This window comes from Tasmannia lanceolata, unplaced genomic scaffold (genome assembly GCF_043159265.1).
Source record: "Tasmannia lanceolata isolate RefF3 unplaced genomic scaffold, GAP_Taslan_0.1 ptg000018l, whole genome shotgun sequence".
Classification (NCBI taxonomy): Eukaryota; Viridiplantae; Streptophyta; class Magnoliopsida; order Canellales; family Winteraceae; genus Tasmannia; species Tasmannia lanceolata.
The window spans coordinates 62,736,316-62,756,208 of record NW_027518695.1 but is presented as its reverse complement, the minus strand read 5'-3'; the positions used below and the strand labels follow the sequence as shown (position 1 = coordinate 62,756,208).

Below are 19,893 nucleotides of genomic sequence, written 5' to 3'. Positions count from 1 at the left end.
CTTTTGATAATAATATAGCTACTGGCAATATTTTTAGTACTTATTTATATTTAATAGTATATGGAGATTTGATAGGACTCTTAGCAGATTGGCTACTCTTAGAATAGTAAGCTATTATTTAATTAGGAAGTAGATTTGGGTAGGATTCTTATTAAGAAGGGAAGTTGCATAGGATCTATAAGTTATAAATAAGTTGTAATCTTTTATTTCATCAATGAAGAAATCATCTTAGAATTGCGTCTTTTTGCACAAAGGAGGATTGATCCTTTCCTCAAAGTGGATCAAGAGGCTAATCTTCCCTCTAAGAAGATCAATCACGTTACGAACCGTTCGGGTTTGTAAAATTTGGTATCAGAGCGGCACGTTCCGTCATCATGTCGAAGAAAATCGAAGAAATAATGGATCGATGGGATGAAGATATAAGAGAGATCAAAAGGCATCTTGCTTCTATGAATGCCAATTTCAACAAGTTGGCATTATCGTTTGGCGTGAAAATAGAAGAACCACCATGTCTACAGAAGCTAATGAAAGAGTTTAACGAGACCACCCTCGAGAAGGCTTGCAGAATGAAAAAGAAAAAGAGGAGAAAAGAAGAAAAGAGAAAGAAAGCAGATAGAAGAAAAACCGAAGAAGCCACAAAAGAAAATCATCGTTGATTTTCAGTATAGTCGAGTTCGACGAGTCCGTCGCCGAAAAGTCCGTCCTTCCTCTCAATTTGTCCAACGCAATCAAGAAGATCCTTGCTCACCATCCATGCATCAACATCCAAATCATTCAGAAAAAGCACACCGAAGGAGTTTTGATGAACAATATGATAAGATCGGTTTTAAAATGGAGCTACCTAAACCATTGACATCGACATACAAAATGGTGAGCAACCGCAAGACAAAGAGAAGTAGAAAGAGAAAGAGAAAGAAGAAGAAAAGAGACAAGATTTTTGGAAATTCCTGCTCAAAATCTCATTTTTCACCAACTGGCCAGTGTACAATCTCCGACCTTGAGGACAAGGTTGATTTCAAGAGGTGTGGAATGTTACGTGCCTAGATAGATGGGTCCCACTTAGAGTGGAATAAATCAGAATTTAGCAATATCCAAATTGGCTTTTGATATTAATATAGCTACTGGCAATATTTTTAGTACTTATCTATATTTAATAGTATATGGAGATTTGATAGGAAGCTATAATTTAATTAGGAAGTAGATTTGGGTAGGATTCTTATTAAGTAAGGAAGTTGCACACGATCTATGAGTTATAAATAAGTTGTAATCTTTTATTTCATCAATGAACAAATCATCTTAGAATTGTGTCTTTTTGCACGAAGGAGGACTGATCCTTCCCTCAAAGTGGATCAAGAGGCTGATCTTCCCTCTAAGAAGATCAATCACGTTACAAACCGTTCAGGTTCGTAACATTCACAGGAAGGTATTGGCATTCCCTAATTAAAACCCTGAAAAATTAACTTAAATAGAACAGTAACCAAACACTAGAAAATTCATAAATATGTGTTGGATCAAAGTCAACTTCAGAATGAAATTCAAGAAGTTATGTAAAAATTTAATTACAATTTCGAACAAAAATCCTAGAATTTCAAAAGCATCCTTCTGATAAAACCCTAGACTGATAGAAAAGTGCAGCATATATATAACTCAGACCTTTAAAAAAAAGACCAATCAACTGAAAAGTAATCAAAGTGAAGAAACAAATTATTATAATTACCAATAACAGAGCTTTAATGGCGAACAATTTCGGATATGACAAGAAAATTAAGCTTTTGATGAGAGAGAGAGAGAGAGAGAGAGAGAGAGGAGGCGTATCGAGGAAGAACATGCACGTTGCACTCTTCTGCTGGAGATCAAATCAGAGACGTTGAAACGAGGTTTTTGTGTGGGCCCACGAATTATTGTCGAGTAGTGACATGAGGTAAAGAGGAGGAAATGAAGTTAGACCCTGTTTGGATTGCAAGAAAAACATTTCTAATGGAAAATTTTATCTTGGGAAAACTTTTCATTCTACGATGTAGGAGAGAAATGACCTATGGGTGAGTTATTGATCCGAGTTCCAGTTATAATCCATAAACAATTCGTGTATCTATTACTCAGAAATGTTAAATTAAAGGGAAAACTACTAGAAACCCCCTAGATCAAAACTTATCTACAAGAATCCCCTAATTTTTTTTCTAATTACCAATACCACCTTAAAATAACTTTCAGATTTTTCTTTACTGATTATACCCTTAATTACTTGCCATTAATGATAAAAAATATTACTCTTGATAAAATGAAATATTAAAGGATAGCAAAAGAAAAATCCCTAGACACTCTCTCTCTTTCTCTATAGGAGACCTTTATTATTGGGTTTTGATCCTCATATAGACCGGATTTAGATGTGCCCAGTTCTGCTCCCATAAAAGGTTTTAACCCCATTGACATAAAAGCTGCCTAAATAGGGGATATTTGATCCTCTCACACTGGAACACTGTGAGTTCAGAGGACTATTCTCTTCTGGTTGTTGCAATGTGTGGGTGTGGGTGTGGGTGTGTGTGTGTGAGAGAGAGAGAGAGAGAGAAAGATTTTAGGGATTTTTTGATATCTTAACATTTACTATAGTTAATGGTAAAGGGTAAAATCGGTCAAAAAAAAAACTTGAAAGTTATTTAAGGTGGAAAACTGGTTGTATTGGTAATTAAAAAAATCATGGCGGGATTCTAATATATACCTTTTGATGCAGGGTTTTTTAGTAGTTTTCCCAAAATTAAAATACGTAATAAAGTAGCTGGAAGACATGGAAATAACACTGGTAAGGCCCATTGGTATTGGTTTTTGAGAACTGATTGTATGACTGAAACTGATTATTAGACTAGGAATCAGTGTTTGTTTTGGATTTTAAGAACTGATTCGGAGTCCCAAACTATTGGACTCAAAAGTATGTTTAATTTCGAGTCCAATAATCAGATTTGGGACACAATCTGTTTTAAAAAAATCAAAAGGTCCTTATTGTTTATGGATTATGAGGGCGGATTGTGAGCCCCGAAAACATAATTTTGAGACCGTAATCAGTTTTGGACTCTCAATCGGCTCTCATTATCCAAAACAAACAGGCCTTAATCTCAATGAAACGTCAGCCAGATATACACTTGAAACCTTTTGGTTCAAAGGAGAAGAGAAATGATTGTGTTAGAGAGACAGTGTGTGTGGTCTTTTGTGTTAGAGAGACAGTATGCACGTTCTTTAGATGGTGGGTTACAAAAGAAAGGTAGAATCCCATCTAAAGCTATCCGTTGAAATAAATTCGAAGTTTAAAATCATATCCGCCATTATGTTACACGTCACAAGCTAGAGCAGTTGAAAATAAAATTAAGAAGCAACGGGAAAAGAGAGTCACCCAGGGGTGTAAGATAAAAATTTCCATGGAAAATTTTCCCACTAGGGGTCTGTTTTATGGAAAATAAAATTTTCTATTAAAAATAATAATCAATAGAAAAAATAACTATAGGGCCTAGTTGGTTTCCAATTTTCATTGATGACATGGAAAATTTTCAGACTTTGAAAAACTCCATTCAAGTGCTAGAAAATTCATTTTCCATGGACATAATTTCTTATAAAAGCATTCCAATAAAAAAATTTCTTGCTCATAAGTTGTGGTGAACTTCAAAGTCCTGAGAACTAATGAACTGCTCTCTTGAAAGACATGACAACTGAGAAGACACCCGTTTCAAGGAGATCCACAACCGCCCACTTTTATTGTGACATGTGTCCAATAACACATTTATAATAATTTTTATGACAAAATTATCCATATCTAGTCTTTTGATAACATGACATATACCTCTACTTTAGTACACATGTCAACATTATAGTGATTGTTTCACTCCATAGTTAGGAAAAAAAGGAAGACACTTCTGCAACGGGACTGGAAATAAAGATTATACCAGTAAATGACCAAAATACACTTATTTAAGGTTAACAACATATTATCCACTTTTGATTTTGGGAAATGATAAATGCGCCCCTTTTCATCACTTAGTACACCTAGCAGCAGTGTATCAATGACCGCAGAGGGACTGATGTACTTCACGTAAGAAGGATTCAACGGATTTGATTGCCACGTACACTGCAATTGTGCGTCCCATGTGATGAAAAGGGGCGCATTTATCATTTCCCTTAATTTTAGTTATGTTTTTCCATGACGGACAGACTAGCTTTTGTTGTTCCGTTTTTTCTCTAATAAAGTATTGACCAGGAATAGAGATGCTGGCCAGCATTGGTTCCATCACTGCGCCGAAAATCACTAGTTTTAATTCATAATTTTACACCTGAAATAAGGGGTTTTGGTCATTTGCGTAGAACCTAAAATTTTATTGGCATTTGGTGCACCCTCTCTTTGTCTCTTTGTACACTTAGCGAGAAATATCCCATATTAGCTAAGAAATCCTAGACATCCCTCAGGCACATTTTAAAGAAATTATGAGAGTAGTCTTATTTTAGAGTACTCCACTTGTTTACCATTACGAGTTCGGGTTATGTTAGCAGCTCCTAGGGAAATAAAATTGTTTGCATATAATCTTGTATATAAATGGTTTTGAAGTTGTTTATGTTTATTTGAACAAAACTGTTGTAATAATTTTCAATTTAGTTAATTGCAAGACCCTGATGTTTCATTTGTAAATAAGATCATATAAAAATCATTGCATAAAATTACAAAATTTGATGACATCTGAAGATGCCCTAAGCCCATGATATTATCTCTTCATATCATGGTTGGGATCAAGCAATTTAGTTATTTTATAGAGCATTTTAATTGTTTTAACCAGTCATGTTAGGGAGACGCATTGTGTTTCCCTTGATATGTAACTTGACTCAATAGGTTTGTCATATACTCATATGTCCTCTTCTGATTTGATAATCCTATTGTCGGACAAGGCAGTTGTCATAGATCTCACTTTTGACTGTCTGATGCATTCTGTATTTTCATAATCTGGTCTAATTAAAATAGACTTGGATACTATTTTTAAGAGAAAAGTATGAAACGTGGGCATTTATTGCAACATAGTACGAAACGCAGGCACCTTTCATCTTATCGACGAAACACGCAAGATTCTTCAAAAATGTGTGGAAAAAAGACCCCAATACCCTTCCTGACATAATCAGAGCCCAGATAGCCTCCTCGTTTTTTGTGCAAGGTAGTACACCCCAATCATTCTATTTGCAGCCCCATTTTCATTATTTAAGTATTTTTAAATGAGAAAATGGGGATGTATTTAATGCATTTCTCGTTCCCCGTTAATACATGGGACGCTAACGGAATTGCATAAGTAATCTTCGCTTCCACTCCACTCTTATCTCTATACATAGGGGTGGCCAGAACCGAACCAGAACCGAAGAACCGAACCGGAACCGAACTGTAAAAAAATATTTTTGGTCCGGTTCGGTTCCACTGATGAAGAACCGAAAAATTTCGGTTCGGTTCCGGGTCTAATGTTCTCGGTTCGGTTCCGGAACCGAAGAACCGAACTTTGAATATATATATATATATAATATTTTTATATTCTATTATATATATACTTAATAATATAAATTACTTATAATATTAATAAGTAATAGTTAATACTATTCTTATAATAAGAAAGTAACTTATATTATAACTTTAATTAAAAGTTTTTATAAATTATAATTAATAATTAATAATTAGCCATTAGAACCGAAGAACCGAACCGGACCGAACCGATTATTTTCGGTCCGGTTCGGTTCGGTCCTACTGTGTACTACGGTTCGGTTCGGTTCTTACGGTTCATGGAACCGAGAACCGAGAACCGAAAAAAAATGAACCGAGAACCGAGAACCGAACCGGTTGGCCACCCCTATCTATACACATTAAATAAAGGGGATATCGCTGGCATTTTCAAAGTTTCCCTTATGTAAAGTGTGCGTGAATTTTAAAGATTGTCTGAAACATCACTGATATTCAGTTTGTGTATTAACTCCTTTGGGTCAAGCCATCGGGTACGCCGCCGGAATCTCGAGTACGTTGCCGGAATTTCTGGGTTCAAACACATGTTCAAACATATCGAGTACTCGAGATTCCAGCGACATACTTGATATGTTTAAACATATGTTTGAACCTAGAAATTCCGGCGCGGTACTTGATATGTTTGAACATGTGTTTGAACCCAGAATTATGGCGGCGTATTTAATATTCTGGCGGCGTACCCGATGGCTTGACCCGAAGGAGTTAATACACAAACCGAATACCGGAAACGTTCCAGACAATCTTTGAAATTCACACGCTTTTTACATAAGGGAAACATCGTTTACACGTGATAACAACAACGTCTATTTGAAAACGCTAGCGCTATCCCCTTTATTTGACGTGTATAGAGATAAGCGTGGAGAGAAAGCGATGATTACTTGTGCAATTCCGTTAGGGCCTGTTCAGTTGCGCGTTTTTTGCGGAAAAGAAACGGAAACGTACCTCAAATCCGCGGAAAATGACCCAAAGTGGTCATTTTGTTGGCAGGGAAAGGAAAGCGCGACTTAAGATGTGGAATCCTTGAAATCCGACGTGTCAAAGTATTTTCCGTGAGATCAAATCCGACCAAAATAGACTGATTTGTCACGGATTTTCGATTACGGGCACGGAGAACCCAAAATATTCTCGCCTCTTTCGACTTTTGGTGGAGAGAAAACAAAACCCTCGTCGTCTTCTCTTTCGAGACACTTGCAGAGCAGAGCTTGAAGCGTCGTTTTCCTCTCCACAAATCCACCCCAAATCAATAGGTAAGGTTTGAAACCCTATCCTCTTCCTCTATTTCGTTTGCCCCCCTTTTTTATCTAGTTTTTTTCTTGTTCTATCTCATTTTCTTCTTCGAAACCCTATCTTTTTTGCTTTAATCTGTGTTCTTCTTCTAAACCACGTATTTGCCTTCGATCTGTATTGTATTTTCATCTTATTTTCGCGTTTTTTGTTGTCATCCCTCTTTGAACCGCCATTTTTTGCCACAAACCCTATTTTCTATATCAGTTTCTACTTCGAAACCCTATTTTTCCGTTCGATCTGTCTTTTTGTTCTAAACCCTCATATTTGAAGCTTGTATTTTTCATTTGTTTTGCCATTTTAACCCTCATTTTTTTGTTGTGAACCCTTTGAACCAGCATTTTTGGGTTGATCTCTGTGTTTTGCAAATTTTGGATAAGATCCATGTTTATCAGATTTGAAGCAAACCAGATTTTGGTTGTAAACCCTTTGAACCAGTTATAAACCCTCTTTGAACTGCCATTTTTGGGTTAATGTCTGTGTTTTTCAGATGTTGGGGTGTTTCATTTGTTGTGAGTTATATTCAATTCATTTTTTTCTCATGAGTTACAGGGGCTTATTTGATCTCCCTTCTTTTGCAGGGGACACCAATTTCTAATTTTCATTTCTCTGAAGAGACCCTGACTTGCAAGGTAATAAATCTGATGTTCCTTTTTCTTTATCTTGTTGTTTTAATCATTTATGATGTTCATTTTTCTTTATCTTGTTGTTCTAATCATTTATGATGTTCCTTTTTCTTTATCTTGTTATTGATCCATTATTAGTTTGCTTCATGATTTTAATCTTGTTTGTATGTGATATTAGCATTGTAGGATGACATTCTGGTTGAATGTTGAGATGGGGGTATTAATGGTGGTTTTGTTTGGAGAATATGGTAGTGTTAATGGTGGTGCTAGTGGTGGTTTTTTTGAAGAATTTGGTGGTGGTTATGGTGTTATGGATGGATGGGGGTTGGTGGTTTTTCTTATTGTGTTATTTGTGATTATGTTGATTTTTTTTATTTTTTTTTTAAGATGCCTTATTTGTGATTGTGTTGTATTTTTCATTCAGTTATTGAGTTCTTATTTAGAGTAAGATGCCTCGTTGTCCTACAAGAAGGAGGAAGAAAGAGTTGAGGCGAAGAGCTGAGTTGAAGCGTAGGAATGAGCTAGTTGGACAAGCAGTTGCACTACTAATGGCTGGTGCTGCTGCTATGTTAGTACTTTGGAAAGAGTACTACGACAAGTATCTTCTTAGAGCTCCATATGAAAGCAATTACTTCACGCGTCGTACGTTCATTTCTTTTGTCATCGATTCAGATGAACATTGTCATAACTTGCTACGAATGAACGTCAGCTGCTTTCGTCAATTTGTTGAAATATTTAAACGGGCGGGAACCCTAGAAGATACAATCCATTGTAAGGTGGAGGAGCAAGTTGCCATCTTCTTGCATATTGTGGCACATAATCAGAGGATTAGGACTATTAAGGCATGTGCTAGACGTTCAGGGGCAACTGTTTCGACGTATTTCAACAAAGTACTAAAGGCAATTTTGGGTATGCAAGAATTCTTCATCAAACCACCGACAAGTGAGATACCATCGCAGATTGAGGGGAATCCAAGGTGAATGCCATATTTCAAGGATTGCATCGGTGCAATAGCGGGACATACATACGTGCTAAAGTTCGTATTGAAGAAAAACCTGCCTACTTTTGTCATAAGCATTTTATAGCTCAAAATATTTTGGCGGCCTGTGACTTTGACCTAAAATTCACGTATATCCTAGCCAGATGGGAGGATTCGGCTTCCGACTTGAGAGTATCAGCGGATGCATTAACAAGGGCTGACAGGATTTCACTTATTCCAGGTACATTGTATATGACATAATTACATTGTAGTAAACAAGTTCCCACTTATTACTAGTTGCTGATATAGAATTTTTTTTTATTTGTAGGAAAGTTTTACCTCACCGATGGCGGGTACCCTCTCTTATGACATTTCATTACCCCGCATCGTAAGACCGCATACCACTTAAGTGAGTGGAGCGGGCGACGTCCACGGACTAGTAATGAGTTGTTCAATCATAGACACTCTTCCTGTCGAAATGTCATTGAGCGCACATTTGGCGTCTTGAAGAAATGTTTCAACATTCTTAATGAAGAACCAATGTACAATATCGAGAAGCAGATTGACATATTCTTGGCATGCTGTTGCATCCATAATCATATTCGGCGTTTCATGCCTAATGATTCAATACTAGAAGATGTGGACAACTTTCTAGCTAGACAACTCTTGGTACAAAGTGTGGAAGATGAGGACATACCACGAGATCCTCCTCAATCAAGGGATGATGACAAAAGAGCAGGAGAGGAAATTAGAAACACGCTTACCACACAGATGTGGAATGATTTCAGTAGATGTCATTGATGTTAGGGGATTATAGTTTCACTCCATATATGGTTGGAGTAATTTTGTTATGTTTTGATGGTTGTATGACTCTTTTACTGTTTCGAGTAACTTTGTTATGTTTTGATGGTCGTATGTGTGTTTATTCAAGTAACTCTGTTGTTATTAGTGTGATGGTTTAAAATTTTGAAGGAAGATAGTCGCTAGTTGTTTTGGATGATGTATGTTGTATCTTTTTATGCTTGGATGATGTATGTTGTAACTTTGTTATGTTTTGATGGTTGTATGTGTGTTTATTCAAGTTGTTATACATCTCAGGTTGTTGTATAGATATATGACTCCTAACAAACATATATGTGCATATTGAATCAGAATGACAACTGCGCCACAAACCTCCCAGAAGAGGGGGAAGAATATCATTTGGAATGACTAAATGGACAAGGTGCTCGTAGATATCTTTCTAGTTTAAATAGCAGAGGGGTACAAAATCCAAAATGGTTTTAAGGATCATGCTTATGTAGCTGCGGCCACTGCAATGAATGCCTTTTCAACCTCCAACTCAATAATGAGCACATAAAAAACCGCATCAAGACTATGAAAGAAACCTACAAGAATGTTTGCATCATCCTCAGTAGAAGCGGTTTTGGTTGGGACAATGATACCAAAATGGTCACCTGCGAGAAAGAGGTCTACGATGACTACGTCGCTGTAAGAAACACTTCCTCTCAAGATACAATCTTCTTATAGTAATTTCATATCCAATATCTTCTTATTGTTTATGCTCCTTGTCACAGGCTAATCCAAAACATAAGAAGCACTTCACTACCCATCATGTTTTGCATGACGATATGTGCAAAATCTTTGGAGATGAGTTTGCGAAAGGGGCCGGGTCTAGGACACATGAGAATCCAAGCATAGCAAGTTCGCAGCCAGTCAGTCTTGATGACATTAGGGATGACTTTGCAGATGACCATACCCCCATGTCTCACCACCCACCATCTCCAGAAGCAGATCCCACTAATGGTGGTAGTGAGACATCTCCCTTAAGACGGGCTGGTACCAGACAACAGAGGACTCGCCAGGGTGAGGCACATTTGGACAGTATGTCACATCTCTCAACAAGCATGGACAAGGTTGTTGATGCCATCACAGGTGCGCGTGCCCCTGCTTACCTTGCACAGCTTCACGAAGCTGTTAGAGGGGTTGGGGGTTTTTCGCAGGATATCTTGTTGAGGACCACGGAGTACCTCACAGTAAATCCATCTCAGGCGCATCTTTTCATCATGTACGAGGAGGAGGAGAGGAGGTCGTACATCCGAAGGAAGATGGCTCGTTTCATCAGGAAACAGATGGATGATTGAGGGTGGTTATGGTGGTAGTTACTGTTATATGAACAATGTTTTATGGCACTTTTTGCGTGGTGGTTATGGTGCTAGTTACTGTTATATGAACTTTACAGTCTTTGTTTTATTTTGGATGATGGTTATTTATTTTGGATGTTGGTAGTTATGGCGGTAGTTATTTTTATTTGTAATGATCTTTGACATTTGGATGGCGGTTAATGGCAGCCGGTGCATTTTTTCTATTTTGACATTTGGATGATGCTTTGACATCTTTGCATCATGTGATATGTTGTATTTTTGTTAGGTGAGTATGGGGAAGCAGAAGTACTATGCTGTCTTTAATGGCAGGAGGCCTGTGATTTACTACACTTGGCCAGAGTGTCATGAGCAAGTTGACATATTTAGCGGAGCATCTACCGCTCATTTGGGATGTTGGCAGAGGCTCAGTCACAGCTAGACGCATATTTGGAGAGAGCCAAATATCGGAGCAGTGAAAGAGTTGAGGAAGTGCAAAGGGTAGAGGAGTTGATAAATGAAAGGGCAGAGGCGGTGCCACAGAGGGTGTTACCATGGGTTTCCCTCTTTCTTGTTGGTTCCATTATATTGCTTTTAAAATCTGCTTCTTAAGTTTTTTTTAGTATTTATTTGTATTAGTGGACTATTTGGTAGGCTTAGGGGGCATAACTTACTTTATATGGAGTACATAACATATTTTGTGCTGTTTCTTTTCCGTTTCCCTGGCAACTGAATGCACATTCCTGTTGTTTCTTTACTGTTTCTTTTCCGTTTCCTGGCAACTGAATGCGCACTCCTACTGCTTTCTCAGCAGTTTCTTTTCCTTTCCGTTTCCTTCTGCCACGTCATTTCCTTTTCCTTTTTGTTTCCTGCGCGCAACTAAACAGGCCCGGGGAAAGAGAAATGCATTAAATGCATCCCCATTTTCTCATTAAGAAATACTAAAATAATGAAAAGGGGGCTGCAAATAGAATGATTGAGGTGTACTACCTTGCACCAAATATGAGGACGCTATCTGTGCTATGATTATGTCAGGAAGGGTATTGGGGTCTTTTTTCCACTCGTCTTTGAAGAATCTTGCGTGTTTGGTCGATAAGATGGCAAGGTGTCTACGTTCCCTACCATGTTGCAATAAATGCCCGCGTTCCGTACTTTTCTTTATTTTTAATTATTTCGAGATCCAACTATGATATAGAAGAATACCGATTCATATATTGGATCCAACAACCTGTCTGAAAATCTGACAAGGCCCACCAAATTACAAAAATGTATTAACATCTTGTGAAATTACCAAGTACTCCAAAAGCTTAAACTGTTAGAGAAGGTGTTATTTAATCTTTTTTACTTTAACACTCCCCCCTACATGTGGCCCCTCTTTCGAGTTTGGCCATTGCACATGGATTTTTGTTATTAAGGAGGTTTGAACTTAGTACCTCTGGCATTGATACCATGTGAAACGACTAGTTACTCCAAAAGCTTAAGCTATTCGAGAAGGCGTTATTTAATCTTTTATACTTTAACACTCCCCTGTCACGTGTGGCCCCTCCTTTTAGGGTTAATCTAATTGCTCTGATATCATGTGAAACTGTTAGAGTATATGCCCTGAAAAGCCATTAGAATGGTATTTTCTAATCAATAAAGCTTTATTCATGACATGAATGGGTAATTATATTAATGAATGTGTGTGATGTGCTTGTTTATTGACACATGTTCGTCCTTAGGTAGCATAGTAGAAATGCCATGCTCAAAAGATTCACAGATCCAAGGGAGCAAGGAGATATAGCATATTGGTTCTATACGAGCCTTAATAGTTCCTAGTTGGAAAAGAGACTGGACATATCTTTCTGTATACAACTAGCACCAGTCTTGCATACATGCACGTGTTGTGAGGTAACTTATCTCAGTCATCTGGGTAGTGGACCCTAAGCAAGAAGAGTGGGTGCGACGATTGGATCGCGTAACTGAACCGGATCAAATAAAGAACAACTTGTGGACAAGAAAGTATAAAGTTGTTCTTCCAGACACGACCCTTCACAAGTCCTTAGACCTGAGGGATCTTATTGGTCTGTCAGCGTTCTAGGGTGTTAGTCTATCTTATAGTGATTCTATTTTAGAGTCACATTCGAATAGAGCTATATCCTAGAGCAAACCCTTGAGACTAATAGTGATACTCAACAAAGGATTATTTGTCCTAAGATTTAGGGATTGACATCTATAATTTTGTCAGAGTGGTAGGCCTATTAAATAGCCTGGCCAGGCAGATTTGATAAAATGTTTATCGAAAATTTTTATGAAACATTGAATTGTTTTCAAAGGATTTTACAAATGCATTTGGAGGCCGAACACCGCTTGATCAAAATGGTATACCAAGAGTGGGCCAAGGGATTAATGGTGTTCACCTCTCGTATGACTCAACTCAATAGATGTAGTTACGAAGAAAGGACTCTTACATACATGATGTGATTAGGGGTAAGATGATATGACCCGTTAGATTAATGTGGATATTTTATATATATATATATATATATATATATATATGTGGGAAAGGTGAGCGTACTCTGTCGAGTAGATAAGCTTATCTACTCGGTCAGGTTAAAAACAGTGGGGGCCCACATTTTTGGGGTGATCCAAACCATTCATTTGAAAGGCCCTTACCTAGATAGGGTGTCCACAAAAAATCAGCCTCATAGGATCATCCTAACCCATGCAACAATGGAGGGGAAAATGGGCAAAAATGGACAAACACAGCTTGTTCACAAATCTGCCTATTTTTTCCTCCACTGTTGGATGGGTTAGGATGATCCTATGGGGCTGATTTTTTGTGGACACCCTATCTAGGTAAGGGCCTTTCAAATGAATGGTTTGGATCACCCCAAAAATGTGGGCCCCCACTGTTTTTAACCCGACCGAGTAGATAAGCTTATCTACTCGACCGAGTACGCTCACCTTTCCCTATATATATATATATATGTGTGTGTGTGTGTGTGTGTGTGTGTGTGTTGATATATGTATATATACATGTCTTTGTTAAGTAAGTAATAAGAGACAATAAGAGAATTTTTCGAAAACAAATTAGAGCCGAAATAACTCCCATTGGATGTGAGTTATTAATCAATTAAATTATTAATTAATTAATTAGTTATTATACATTATTATGTATTATTAATTTGATTAATAATAAGCATAATAATGTGTAATCCAAATGAGGATAGTTATTCTCAAACCAGTTTTGCAAAAGTTGTAGAATTGGAACAGAATTGGGAATTGGAATAGGACTACACATTTGGATAAGGTTTATGGGGCCCACAACACTCCTAAATCAATTGGAGAGCTGGGGAAAAGAGTCTTAATTGCTCAAAGACTTTGAGTTTCACTCAAACTTCTTGTTGGATATGAATTGCTAAATTGTAGGATCTACAAAGCAAGCAATTTGTTTCCAACACCAACTCTTATGAGATAAGGCCACAAGGGCTGGAGGGAGGCATCCATACACGTTCTCCCATGTATCTTAAGTGTCTCCACCCAGCCTTAGAGGTTTGGGAGAGTCTCATTCACTCGAGGAGTCTCAATTCAAGTTGGTTTCTCAATTGGATTTGATTTGAGAGAGAGAAACAATGATTTATCAAACCAAAACTGTACTTTATATAAAGGGGAGAGGGGAGAACGAAATTTGGTGTGTGGAATACTCAAAAATTCGTTCTTCCTTATTTCCCCCTTTGGAAAAATAGTTTTTTATCGCTTTCTCTATTTATCTTCCAATTGAAATAGTTTCAAAGAGAAAGGCTTCTAATCAATTTCGGTATTCTCTACAACAAAGGTACTGATTAGATCAGACCTTAAATAGGTGAATAAGACTTATTCACATCGACAATAGTCCAAGCAAAGAAAAAGAATCCATCGGTTCAACTTGCGGGGGCCGCAACGTTTAGAACGATCGCAACCGTTTGAGGAGTAGATCAAGCAGCGTGATTCCTTGATTTCTTCTTCAAAGAGGTATTTATTTATGTTTGATTAACATAATTAACTAATCTAGACTCTAGGATCTTGGACAAATGCAAGATCGAAAAGAAAATTTTAAAGTTCTATGGGATTTTTGTTCCGCTGCGCGTAGCGATCTTGCCGGAAGGGGATAACCTTCCTTCAGAAACCACCAATTACTCCAAAAGCTTAACATGCTGGACAAGGCGTTATTTAATCTTTTTTACTTTAGCACAGGTTATGTAAATTATGAGGTTATTTCAGTAAGCTTTTAAAACATTATTTAATATAATTTAAAGGTAGTTTAGTAATTTTATATAACAAATATATAGATGTTAACTCATTTTAGTGGATAGAAACGTATATTTCATAATTCAGTGTCTTAATACTGATGGGAAATTTACCATTAAATCTGCTTGGAATTTGTTAAGAAATAATAAACCTACCTGATACTCAGTCTAAAAATATTTGGATCAATATTCCTCCAGTGATCAACATTTTTGTATGGAAACTTTTAAATATATGCGTGACTTTTGATAATTGTATTAGGGATGAGAATATCCATACTACTTCTAAATGTTTTTCTTTTGGTAGGTAAGCTGGGATAGTACGTTCGACCTCTAGGTTGAAGAACAAAGCCTTGACCAGTGAGCTAGAGGTCCATTAAGAGGAAAATAAGTGGGATTTAGAAAGAATCATTCTCTCTTCATTACCGTTCTAAATGTAATTGTTGCGATGAAAAGAATTACGAAATTCTTAAACATTTGTTTATAGAAAGTGATTTGGCAAGTGATCAATGGAAGTTCTTCTCTAGAAATTTTAATGTCAACCTGATTCCCAACTAATTTATTAAAATATATTTATCTGCATACAATAAAGTTAAAAAAGATAACTATACTTTCAATATTATTTTTAAAATTGTCCCCTTTATTATAATTTGAGAAATCTGGATAGAAAGATGTAAAACAAAAATAAAAAATCAAAAGACATAGACTGATCTGATCGGATGAAAAGTAATATCATATTTTAGTTTAAGGATCTAGGCGATAATGCTAAAACTACTCCCAATTGTAGCTTTATGGAAAATTATCTCTATATCTGATTAATATTAAAATTAAAGAACTCATCATAGAAAAAATCTTTTGTTGTTTGCTGGAAAAATCTATTGGTAACACTTTGAAGCTGAATGTTGATGGTGTGGCTCAAGACAATAGTGGCAATGACGGGCGATGGGTGCCATCAGGATAACAATACCAAGCGTAGATTTTCTTTTTTCCTATTTCTATGATGTGAATTACTAACATGTTGGTGAAAGCTACAGCTATGAGGACTTTGTTCTGCTTTAAGAATTAATAACATCCGGATTGAATCGGATAGCTTTGTTGTTGTCAACATTTTTAAATGTAAATATAGTTCTCCTTGGCGTATTCGTTATATTTTAAAAGAAATAAGGGCCCGTTTGGATACCTCCCATTTTGTATTCGGATTTGGAATTGAGTTTTGAGTACAAATTGAATAGATCCGGCAGCTCATGTAGAGGGAGACAGAGAGGGAAGGGGGTACTTCCTAGTGGAGGGGAGAGGTTGAGGAGCAAAGAGGGTGAAGGAAACTGCCATATCTGTGGATTTCCAATTTCTTATTTCCACAGCAAATTTAGAAATCTGATTTTTTTCACTGTCAACTACTGAATTAGAAATCCAAGAATTTGATCCGATCCAAATTACAATGCACAAAGGGCTGCAAATGTGAGAAATCCAAATCAAAATCTTCTCGGCATCCAAACGGGCCCTAAGTGAAATATTACCTATTATGGAATTTTCTATTAATCACCTGTTTAGGGTAGGCAATCTTGTTGCGGACGGCTTGGCCAATTTTGCTTGTGATACTTACAATAATGCATTTTTTTTATAACTGGGTTAGTCTTCATAAGGATTCTAGAGGAGCTGCTTGTATAAAAAAATGATCTTTGTTTTTTTCCCCTCTTTGTCAAGGGGGTAAGAGGGGTTTTCATACAGGCTAGAGGCAATGTTTAATGTCCTCCTCTTCTAACTTTTATTCTCGTAAATAGAATTTAAGGTGCCGTCCCGGTTTCATGGATAAATTACGGGTTAAAAAACATGTACTGCATAGATTTTTTCTATAATGATAATAAAATTATTTTTATAATGTTGATAAAAGATTTTAGATCTATTTTCCAGTTTTTATAGGAATCTTTTCAACATGCCTGAAATTGATCAGAAAATTGAGATCTATAAGCTACGGAGCACCGGACTTAGTAGTAGTAGTAGTGTGATCGGGATCATAAATTTGTTGGGGCGCCACACAAATAGGATTGTAGGATCACATATTTGTTGGGACACCACATAAATAGGATCAAATGATCATAAATTTGGCGGACCACCATATAAATTTGATCATAGGATCATACATTTGGTGGGCCACCACATAAGTAGGAATGTATGATCATAAATCTGGCACACCATGACATAAATTGGCTCATAGTGGTCGATGGGACATAGGATCATAAAATTCTGCGGGCCATCACCTAAATATGATAGCGGGATCATAAATTTTGTGGGCCACCACATAAATTGGATCAAAGGATTATAAATTCGGTGGGCCACTACACAAATATAATCATAGGATCATAAGTTAGGTGGGCCACCACATAAATAGGATCCTAGGATAAAAAAATCAGCGGGTCTACACATAAATTGATCATAGGATTAGGGCTGCAACTCGGGTCGGGCGGGTTGGGTTTTGGAGAACCCAACCCTACCCGAGAAATATCTCGGGTTGGGTCGGGTCGGGTTTTTTTTCGGAAAACCCACGATTTCCAAACCCGGCCCTACCCATGATAAATCTCGAGTCAGGTCGGGTTTTTTCACGTTGACGCAATTTTTTAAGGAAAATTCTTGTTTGGCAAGGCAACTCAACTCATAGAAGCAGAAATTACACTCACATTACACTTGAATCAAACAATGATGTAATTACACTCACATTGCACTTGAATCAAACAATGGTGTAATCAAACAATGTTGTAATTACAATCAAACAATGCTGAATCAAACACTTGAATCAACTCAACTCATAGAAGTAGAAATTACACTCACATACAATAACAGTGGGTGCGTGGGCTTTCACTTTTAACTTTTAACTAACAGTAGAAAAAAATGTACATACTATAACTTATGTAACTCGGATCGGGTGGGTCGGGCCCTTTCAAACCCGGCTCGACCCGAGATTCATGCGGGCTTTTGAATTCTCAACCCGACTCGACCCGAAACCCATGAAACCTGAACCCAACCCAGGCTATTTTCGGATCGGGTCGATGCGGGTCGGGTAAAACCCGGCTCGAGTTGCAGCCCTACATAGGATCATAAATTGGGTGGGCTACCACACAAATCTGATAGTAGTAGAGAGATGATAAATTTGCATCCTCTGTAGAATTATATTCGCACCCATTAACATGATTGCGTTAAAGTCTATTTACATTACCCTCCTTTTTGACGTCAAATAACGTTAAAATGGTGCGAATAATCCTACAGGAGGTGCGGATTTATCATCTCTCTAGTAGTATTGTAAATGTGGGTTGCCTCTACATACATAGGATCATAGGATTGAAGTAACATAATATTAGTGGGCCACAACATAAATTGGACTGCAAGATCATAAGTTCGGTGGGCTACAACAAAATAGGACCACCGATCATAAATTTGCTGGGCCACCACATAAATAGGATCGTAGGCTCCTAAATTTAGGTGGACCTCCACATACATAGAATTCATAGGACCCTTGCTATTAGATTAATATAACCTTTGAAACTGATAGTTCTAAGCAAAAAAAATTGCAAAGGATGAGGAACTGTCCATAGCAAATCAAACAAAAAAATTGCACCCATCAAACTATTGGATTTCATTAATGTGGTGGCCCACCAAATAAACGGCGCAGATTCACCTTACATAAAGCTCCTCACACAGTCATTCAAAATTTTTGGTACAGGAGCGATTTGCACCGTCGATCTGGTAGGCCTTGCTGCTTTAAACTTAGATTAATTCAATCCATATCATTAGATCAATGTTGGGATGTCTATTCAGTGCATTACAACCACTTAGTGAGCGTAACCATGCAACTATTTTTCAAAATGGAGTTTTGTAAGGTGTAAGCCCTTATAGTCCCTTATTTTTCAAAAGTAGTGTGCACACCACACTATAAGATGATCCAAACCGTCCATATGATGGCCCACAATGTAAATAGGCTATGCCCAAAAAATCATTTCCATAGAGTGAACTTTTTTTTGGCGCACCTCAAAATTTTATTGATAGTAAAAAAGTAAAGGGATAATTACATTTACACCCTCTCTAGTTTCTGACACATCCACTTCCACCCCTATAGTTTAAAACGTGACAAATACACCCCTGTAGTTTCAATTTGTTTAAGGTTTGCCCCCTCAGCTGAAGATTCGTCCATAGATTGAAGGGTTAGGATGATCCGATGGAACTGAGTGTTTGGATTCGGGTATGGGCCCACATTATTTGGATGATCCAAAGCGTTCATTTGATGGGTCTTGACATAGATAGGGTGTGCCCAAAAAATCAGCTCCATCGGATCATCCTAACCCTTCAATCTATGGACGAACCTTCAGCTGAAGGGGCAAACCTTGAACAAATTGAAACTACAGGGGTGTATTTGTCACGTTTTAAACTATAGGGGTGGAAATGGATATGTCAGAAAGTAGAGGGGGTGTGAATGTAATCATCCCAAAAGTAAAAGTGGGAAATTACTTACAACAAATACCAGGAATGCCCAACAAAAACCAGGAGTGCCCCTTGCCCTTCTAGGAAGGTCTTTCCCTCTATGTGATTCCTCTTTTGTTTGGAAGGCAAAATTAGCTAAATAGTCAGCAACCTGGTTAGCTTCTCTGGTTAGCTTCTCTATATTGATGAGATACTTTTAGCCTCAACTCTAAAACCAAAGATTGAAGTTCCTCCCAATGATATTTAATGGATCAATTTCCATAGGATGATCCTAGCCTTTCGATCTATAGAGCTTTCCATAATATGCAGTTCATTTATAGATCGGAGCGTAGGGATCATCCAATTGACTTGACTTTTCGGGCACAACCTATTTTCGTTGTGGCCCATCATATGGACGGTTTGGATCATCCTATAGCTTTTTGAAAAAATGAGGGACTACAAGGGCTTACCGGCCTACCGGGTGTAAAATCTCAAGTTACGATCTTATATCATCGCACGTGTTAATGTTTCTGACTCACTATCTTAACACGTGACCCCTTCGTTTTTGAATTCGGACGCGGGCTCTTTATTTCAATCTAATTAAATTCCCATTATAACGCTTTCG

At 37.4% G+C, this 19,893-nt stretch overlaps 1 protein-coding gene across 3 annotated transcripts in view; it reads right to left on the bottom strand.

Moving 5' to 3' along the window:
- The window catches only part of LOC143850775 (mechanosensitive ion channel protein 2, chloroplastic-like), a 41,915-nt gene extending 39,925 nt beyond the window's left edge, over positions 1 to 1,990 (bottom strand). For 2 of the 3 annotated variants that reach the window (XM_077360026.1, XM_077360027.1), the window contains exon 1: positions 1,718 to 1,989. The gene's annotated coding sequence lies outside the window, so the exon portion shown is untranslated. Of the gene's footprint in view, positions 1 to 1,717 lie in introns of all 3 variants that reach the window. The other variant, XM_077360028.1, reaches the window with a different exon arrangement.
- Between the last annotated feature and the right edge of the window lie 17,903 nt (positions 1,991 to 19,893).